Raw genomic sequence first — 9,835 nt, forward strand, 5'->3', positions numbered from 1 at the left:
CCTATGACCCCTTGTCCGTAGGGGTCCTAGGACACCTAGGGACATATTAGAATTGTTCATATGGGTCAAAGGGGGTCATAGGGTTACCTATGACCTCCTTTGACACATTAAATGATGACATATGTCCCCAGGGGTCCTAAGACCCTTAAGGACATATTAGAATGGTTAATATGGGTCAAAGGGGGTCATAGGTTTGACTCATTAAATGACGATATATGTCCCTAGGGGTCCTAGGACCCTTAATGACGTATTAGAATTGTTCATATGAGTCAAAGGGGGTCATAGGGTGACTTATGACCCCCAATGACTCATTAAATGATGACATGTGTCCCTAGGGGTCCTAGAACCCCTAGGGACATATTATAATGGTTAATATGGGTCAAAGAGGGCCATAGGGTGACCTATGACTCCCTTTGACCCATTAAATGATGACATATGTCCGTAGGGGTCTTAGGACCCCTAGGGACGTATTAAAATTGTTCATATGGATCAAAGGGGGTCGTAGGGTGACTTATGACCCCCTTTCACTCACTAAATGACGACATATGTCCCTAGCGGTCCTAGGACACCTAGGGACATATTAGAATTGTTCATTTGGGTCAAAGGGGGTCATAGGTCACGACCCATTAAATGATGACATATGTCCCTAGGGGTCCTAGGACCCCTAAGGACATATTATAATGGTTAATATGGGTCAAAGAGGGTCATAGGGTGACCTATGACCCCCTTCGACCCATTCAATGATGACGTATACATATTAGAATTGTTGATATGGATGAAAGGGGGTCATAGGGTGACCTATGACCCCTTTTGAACCATTAAATGATGACATATGTCCCTAGGGGTCCTAGGACCCCTAGGGACGTATTAGAATTGTTCATATGGGTCAAAGGGGGTCATAGGTTGACCTATGACCCCCTTTGACTCAGTAAATGATGACATATGTATTAGAATTGTTCATATGGGTCAAAGGGGGTCATAGATTGACCTATGACCCCCTTTGACCCATTAAATGATGATATATGTCCCTTGACGGACATATTATAATTGCCAATATGGGTCAAAGGGGGTCATAAGTTGACCTATGATCCCCTTTGACCCCTTAAATGATGACATATGTCCCTAGGTGCCCTAGGACCCCTAGGGACATATTAAAATCATTCATTATGGTCAAAGCAGGTCATAGGGTGACCTATGACCCTCTTTGACTCATTAAATGATGACATGTATTAGAATTGTTCATATGGGTCAAAGGGGTTCGACCCATTAAATGACGATATAACCCCTAGGGACATATTAGAATTGTTAATATGGGTCAAAGGGGATCATAGGTTGACATATGATCCCCTTTGACCCATCAAATGATGACATATGTCTCTAGGGATTCTAGGACACCTAGGGACATATTAGAATTGTTCATATGGGTCAAAGGGGCTCATAGGGTTGTCTATGAACTCTTTTGACCCATTAAATGACAAGATATGTCCCTAGAGGTCCTAGGGCCCCTAGGGACATATTAGAATGGTTAATATGGGTCAAAGGGGGTCATAGGTCCTTTGACCTAGTAAATTATGACATATGTCCCTAGGGGTCCTAGGACCCATAGGGACATTAGAATTGTTTATATGGGTGAAAGGGGGTCATAGGGTGACCTATGACCCCCCACGACTCATTAAATGATGACATATGTTCCTAGGGGTCCTAGGACCACTAGGGAGATATTATAATGGTTAATATAGGTCAAAGAGGGTCATAGGGTTACCTATGACCCCCTTTGATCCATTAAATGACGACATATGTCCTTAGGGGTCCTAGGACCCCTAGGGATATATTAGAATGGTTAATATGGTTCAAATAGGGTTATAGGGTGACCTAAGAGCCCCTTTGACTCATTAAATGATGAAATATGTCCCTAGGGGTCCTAGGACCCCTAGCGACATATTGAAATTGTTCATATGGGTCAAAGGGGGTCATAGGGTAACCTATGACCCCCCATGACTCATTAAATGATGACATATGTCCCTAGGGATCCTAGGACCCCTAGGGACATATTATAATGATTAATATGGGTCAAAGAGAGTCATAGGTCACCCTATGACCCCCTTTGACCAATATTAAGCATTCTAATATGTCCTTAGGGGTCCTAGTACCCATAGGGACATATGTCATCATTTAGGGGGTCATAGGGTGACCTATGACCCCCCACGACTCATTAAATGATGACATATGTTCCTAGGGGTCCTAGGACCACTAGGGAGATATTATAATGGTTAATATAGGTCAAAGAGGGTCATAGGGTTACCTATGACCCCCTTTGATCCATTAAATGACGACATATGTCCTTAGGGGTCCTAGGACCCCTAGGGATATATTAGAATGGTTAATATGGTTCAAATAGGGTTATAGGGTGACCTAAGAGCCCCTTTGACTCATTAAATGATGAAATATGTCCCTAGGGGTCCTAGGACCCCTAGCGACATATTGAAATTGTTCATATGGGTCAAAGGGGGTCATAGGGTAACCTATGACCCCCCATGACTCATTAAATGACGACATATGTCCCTAGGGATCCTAGGACCCCTAGGGACATATTATAATGATTAATATGGGTCAAAGAGAGTCATAGGTCACCCTATAACCCCCTTTGACCCATTAAATGATGACATATGTCCCTATGGGTCCTAGGACCCCTAAGGACATATTAGAATGCTTAATATTGGTCAAAGGGGGTCATAGGGTGACCTATGACCCCCTTTGACTTATTAAATGATGACATATGTTCGTAGGGATTCTACGACCCTTAAGGACATATTAGAATTGTTCATATGGGTCAAAGGGGGTTATAGGTTGACCTATGACCCCCTTTGCCTCATTAAATGAAGACATATGTATTAAAATTGTTCATATGGGTCAAAGGGTGTCATAGGTTGACCTATGACCCCCTTTGACCCATTAAATGACAATATGACCCCTAGGGACATATTAGAATTGTTAATATGGGTCGAAGCGGGTCATAGGTTGACCTATGACCCCCTTTGACCCATTAAATAATGACGTATGTCCCTAGGGGTCCTAGGATCCCTAGAGACATATTAGAGTTGTTTATATTGGTCAAAGGGGGTCATAGGGTGACCTATGACCCCCCACGACTCATTAAATGATGACATATGTCCCTAGGGGTCCTAGGACCCCTAGGGACATATTCTAATTTTTAATATGGGTCAAAGAGGGTCATAGGGTGACTAATGACCCCCTTTAACCCATTAGATGATGACATATGTCCCTAGGGGTCCTAGGACCCCTAGAGACATATTAGAATTGTTCATATGGGTCAATGGGGGTCATAGGGTGACCTATGACCCCCTTTGACCCATTAAATGATGACGTGTGTCCCTAGGGGTCCTCAGACCCCTACGGACATATTAGAATTATTCGTATGGGTCAAAGGGGGTCATAGGGTGACCTATGACCCCCTTTGACTCAATAAATGATGACATATGTATTAGAATTGTTCATATGGGTCAAAGGAGGTCATAGGTTGACTTATGACCCCCTTTGACCCATTAAATGATGATATATGTCCCCTTTCACTCATTAAATGATGACATATGTCCCTAGGTGTCCTAAGACCCCTAGCGACGTATTAGAATTGTTCATATGGATCAAAGGGAGTCATAGGGTGACCTATGACCCCCGACGACCCATTAAATAATGATATCTAGGGACATATTATAATGGTTAATATGGGTCAAAGAGGGTCATAGGTCATAGGGTGACCTATGACCCTCTTTGACCCATTAAATGATGACATAATAGTAGTATTACAACTCCATTCAGATTGCTATTTTTGTTCACATAACATATAGACATGCCCCTAATAGTGTAGAAGATAATCGAAAGATTATTAGAGAGTATCATCTTTAAATGAGTAATGATAGATCTCACTCTCACGAGTTTGTGCAACATTGTTTCGAGAATTATTTTGATTTTTTACATAAGCATGCAATTGCTATGGATAAACATATCATTTGGTTAGATAACTGTACAGGTTAATTCAAGAATGCTTGCATGTTTTATTGGTTGTGTAGGATGCACGTAGAGAGAGGGGTACCTCATATTTGGATTTTTTTGAGTCCGACAATGGAAAAGGGGAACATGATGGAGCATGGGCATGTGTGAAGAGAGCTCTAGTTAAGGAGCAACTAAAGATTTCAACAGCAGAGGTTCTTGATGCTCGTAGCATTGTTGATTGGTGTAGTTTAGCATTATCATAGGGGGGACTCTTGATTCAGTGGTACGTAGGTTCTTTTGGTTGGTTGAGGAAGGGTCCATAGTTGATAGATTAGATTGTGCTACAGTGAGAGACTCATAAAAAAATGCATTCATTTCGGAGCTTTGATTCTAGTACATGGACCATTTGGACACGACAACTAGCTTATTTTTTTCCTAGTTGTTTTCAGTGTGATTGGGATCACTTCGAGTCAAGTGAGTGGGTGGATACATGGGCTCCACATTATATTACTCCATTGTCTATCATAACCTCTATCAAAAATGATGACATGGAAAGTTCACTTGAGCATAACCATCTATTAGTTCTACTTCAGCCAGGACATGTTTTTGCATTGGTTGCACCACAGGGGAATGATGAGAAATCTTATTATTGGTGAGCACGTTGTGTAAGATGTAAACAAAAACTTGCACAACCAATCAAAGATGATGATGGATTCACATATCCTACTAGTTCAGTGGTTGTTGCTAGAACATGGCTGTGGACATACATGCTTAGAAGGAATGAAATTCCTTACATTCGAAGACTATCAGAAGCACAAAGTAATTCTCATATATTCACATCTTATTATAGCAAAAAATGTAAAGTTATTGAAGCATCAAGGAAGACAAAAAGTAAAAGAACTTTTTACTATTGCTAATGCTGATCATGAAGCCCTGTTGGAGACCCTAAAACAGAGAGAGGACCCTATTGGAACACTCGACTAGGTATCATTAATTCTTATGTTATTTTCTTCATAATCATATTTGCATGTGATACAAGGCTATAAGGACAATTTTAAGAGCATTTATAGCTATATCAAAGATAACTGCTTGCGAATATCTTATTACAAGTTTGGCTTTTTCCTTATTTGACATAAAGCTGACATTATGATTATTAAAACTATTTTTATCAAACTAATCAAATAAGGAAAATCGAGAAAGTACGGATGAACAATTAGAGTACTATGTGATTTGATTTTTAAAAAAAAATTGATGTAATTCTTCCCAAATTTAATTTGAAAAAGATTCATTATTGCAATTGTCTACAGTTTTTTGGGCCTTATTGAAATGACCATGCCCATGACATGTATGACACTCAAATGGGATTTTCTCATAGTTTAGTTTTTGAGTGAGGACCACATCTTCTAGTCTTAGTCTAAGTTTATGGCTTCATGGAGACCTTTAACTAGATCTAATTACTAAAATCTAGTAATAGGATAGTATATCTATAGAGGTCTTGATCAAGTTGCAAAGATTCCAATCTTGTTAATTTTATTGTGAGTTTTATTCCACTATAACATGCAAATTCAAATACTTAATGAAAAATCAAACATTCAATACTCTCTTGATATAAGGTTATCTCTCATGCTAAGATTGCTAAGTAAGATCATGAAATGATTTTAAGGTTCCTTTAATTGTGGATGTTCACTTAGTGAAATAATGTGATTTTCTAGTAATCACTTGGGTGACTTACACTATTGAGTTGAGTACTTTCACTAACTCACCACACAAGGCACTCCTACCATCAACAGTAGGCTAATGATCTAGTTTATATTCAAATTGAGCTAGTACATCCATAATTATTTCATCCAACAAAACTAATACTAAACAACATGAAATGAAATTTAAAGCTAAGTGAGGAAATAAGGATCATTATGCAATAATGCAAACTTGATGCATGACATCTTGGGTTCTTTGGCAATCCTGCATTCTAGCAAGGTGGTTGGTGAGTGCTCCCACAGAATCATTCACCCATCCTACCTTGTGTCAAAACTTCATCACAACAATTTTCCATGCAATACACAACAATGAAAAGTACAACAAATTTGGCATTTAATTGGCAACAATTCTCCAACAGCCTTGGTTTACAAATGAGAGGGCTGGGGATTTAAATAGGAGCCCCAATTATAATGAACTAGCAAGATTGATTCAAAAACAATGATCAAGATTAATCCATTATAAGCTCTAATTAGGGGAACCAAAAATAACCAAAAAATAAGCCAATGAAAAGCATTCAATCACCTAAGTACCAATAAGAAACAAGGAAGCCACCTAGTCATCATTCAACTTATCATCCAAGATGTATACTCCTCTCTTCCGCTCCCTTTTAGCAAAACCAATGAACTTGAACAAAATTTCACTAAGTTCCTCCATTTCAATGCTGGGAAGCCTATTATGTTGTGACTCTATGACCTCTAACTTCTCCATGTAATCTTTATCTTAATTCCACCTCCTTATTCTTAGGAATTTGTTATCATTCTAGGACTTCTTTCTTTTGGATAGGTGGACTTCACGATGCTTGAACCCTTGATATTTCCACCTTCATCATTTGGAATTCTTCTTTTTCATCTTCATCTTTGGGTTTGATCCTTGAAGCAATCCCTTGCATGCATTAACATCTTCCATGGCATATTAAATCCATTTCCTTGCACAACTTGATCATCATCAAGATCACTCTATTGATGGGAATTTTATCCTTGCATTCTTTTGTGCCCTCAACCTCAAACTTTGCTTTATGTCCTTGTTCATGTTCCTAAGCTCACTTTGGTGGTAGATCCTCGAATATTCTTGGTGTACTTGTTTGATCCTTACAAAAAATTGATGTAAATAGAGACAAGTTGATCTCCTTGTAAGATAGTCTTTGTTCTTCAAACATTTAATTTTTTGACCAAGTGTAAAGTTGAATTTCATTGGGACACATGAATACCTATGAATTGAATCCTTGAACTTGTCCATGGACCTCTTTAAATCCAAACTTGTCCCATGTTTTTTACTAGTGAAGGTTTGGTCGTGGGATAATTCCTTCAGCTTGATCCTTGAATTTTATTTCCTTTGCTCCACTTTCAAAGTGTATTATCTTGAAGTATTTTCCTTTGAACTCAAATGATTTTGATGAGTCCCCTTTCATTGCTTTCCTTGGCCTTGAGTTTGAACTCATGTTTCACCTTACTTCATTCTCTTCCTTGTGGCTATCCTTGATTTTCCTTAAAGAGGGTAGTGTTTGTGAGTCGATTCATGTTTATGGTGATAAAACATAGATGTCTAAATTTTGAATTAGTCCAAGAAGGTTTGGCACATGTGAGATTGGTGATGCCCTAGGAACAAGGGTTTTGAGAAGGTGAATTGGGGCTTTTGGGGTTAGGGAACCCATAAATTGGTTCTTAGTCCAATAACATTAATGAAATACAAGGAACATTAATGCAAAGCACCTAATCATTTTTATTTTCTTGATGTAATAAGGTCTAGGGATAGATCTAATGATCTCCCTGTGACCATCCACATTTGTAATGGACACAAGACCCCATGGTGCAACTATAAGCCTTAGCCATCAATTGGTCCAATAAAGTGGATTTTTGGTAAATTCCATGTTTTTTAGCTAATTCTAGATGTTTATAACATTATTAGGGTACCTAGGAGTTTGTAGAGTCCATTTGCAATCAAATTTGCAATAAAACTTGTCTTAACACAAAAATTGCAAAAATTGCAAAAAGTTGCTTAGCAACTTTTGCAATTTTCTTGACAACTTTTCAAAATCTAACTTCTAATGGCTAGAACTATTCAAATCATTAGTGCCATTAGCTTCGAGTGGGTGGGTGAACCCTAGTGACACCCTTTTTCCAGCCACAAAGACCATCCATCATCCGCAACCACCCCGTACCGAGGAGTCCCACAGGTTCTTTAAGTGCGTTTTGAGGTTGATCTTCTGAGGGTCATAACTTGGAGCTCATGAGGGCTATCAATGAATTGTTGAATGCTACAAGACAATGATGTTGAGGCCTAAAATAACCTATCTCATTTTCGAGAGATCACATTCTTTTTGGATTTGACACAACAATCTCGTTCGATGCCAAAACTCACAGTGTGCCTCAGTTCATAGGTGCAGCACAGTGTAACTTTGGAACTACTGATCTTGGCATCGAATCATCAGCACCATTAGCTTCGGGTGGGTGGGTGAACTCTAGTCACACCCTTTTTCTAGCCACAGAGACCATCCATCATCCACGGCCACCCCGTACCAAGGAGTCTCCAAGGTGCTCTAAGTGCATTTCGAGGTCGATCTTTCGAGGGTCATAAATCAAAGCTCGTGAGGGCTATCAATGAACTGTCGAATGCTACAGGATGGTGATGTTGAGGCCTAAAATAACATATCTCATTTTTGAGAGATCACATTCCGTTTGGATTTGGCACAACGATCTCACTCAATGCCAAAACTCGTAGTGTGCCTCAGTTCATAGGTGCACCATAGCACAACTTTGAAACTGCTGATCTTGGCATCGAATCGTTAGTGCCATTAGCTTCGGTGGATGGGTGAACCCTAGTGACACCTTTGTTCTGGCCACAAAGACCATCCATCATCCGTGGCCACCTCATACCGAGGAGTCCCGAAGGTTATTTAAGTACATTTTGAGGTCGATCTTTTGAGGGTCATAACTTGTAGCTCATGAGGGCTATAAATGAACTGTCAAATGCTACAGGACGATGATGTTAAGGCCTAAAATAACCTATCTCATTTTTGAGAGATCACATTTCATTTGGATTCGACACAACGATCTCGCTCGATGCCAAAACTCGCAATGTGCCTTAGTTCATAGGTGCACCACAGCGTAACTTTGAAACCACTGATCTTGGCATCAAATTGTCAGTTCCATTAGCTCTGGGTGGGTGGGTGAACCCTAGTGACACCCTTGTTCTGGCCACAGTGACCATCCATCGTTCACAGCCACTCCATACCGAGGAGTCCCCAAGGTTCTCTAAGTGCGTTTTGAGGTCGATCTTCTGAGGGTCATAACTTGAAGCTCATGAGGGCTATTGATGAACTGTCAAATGCTACAAGATGGTGATGTTGAGGCCTAAAATAACCTATCTCATTTTCAAGAGATCACATTCCATTTGGATTCGGTACAATGATCTCGCTCGATGCCAAAACTCGCAGTGTGCCTTAGTTCATAGGTGCACCATAGCGTAAATTTGAAACCGTTGATCTTGGCATCAAATCGTCAGTGCCATTAGCTTTGGGTGGGCGGGTGAACCCTAGTGACACCCTTTTTTCAGCCACGGAGACCATCCATCATCCGCGGCCACCTCGTACCAAGGAGTCCCCAAGGTTCTCTAAGTGCGTTTTGAGGTCAATCTTCTGAGGGTCATAACTTGGAGCTCGTGACGGCTATCGATGAATGTCAAATGCTACAGGATGGTGATGTTGAGGCCTAAAATAACTTATCCCATTTTTGAGAGATCACATTCTATTTGGATTCAACACAGCGATCTCGCTCAATGCTAAAACTCGCAGTGTGCCTCAGTTCATAGGTGCACCACAACATAAATTTGAAACCACTGATCTTGGCATCGAATCGTCAGTGCCATTAGCTTTGGGTGGGTGGGTGAAACCTAGTCACACCATTGTTCCAGCCACGGAGACCATCCATCATCCGCGGCCACCCCATACCAAGGAGTCTCCAAGGTGCTCTAAGTGCATTTCGAGGTCGATCTTTTGAGGTACTTATATGTCTTATGTTCCTATTATTATATGTATAAGTAACAAATCTTTTTTATGTTATTATAGTTT

Source organism: Cupressus sempervirens, chromosome 8, assembly GCF_028749045.1.
Source record: "Cupressus sempervirens isolate cs-2001-9-10 chromosome 8, ASM2874904v1, whole genome shotgun sequence".
NCBI lineage: Eukaryota > Viridiplantae > Streptophyta > Pinopsida > Cupressales > Cupressaceae > Cupressus > Cupressus sempervirens.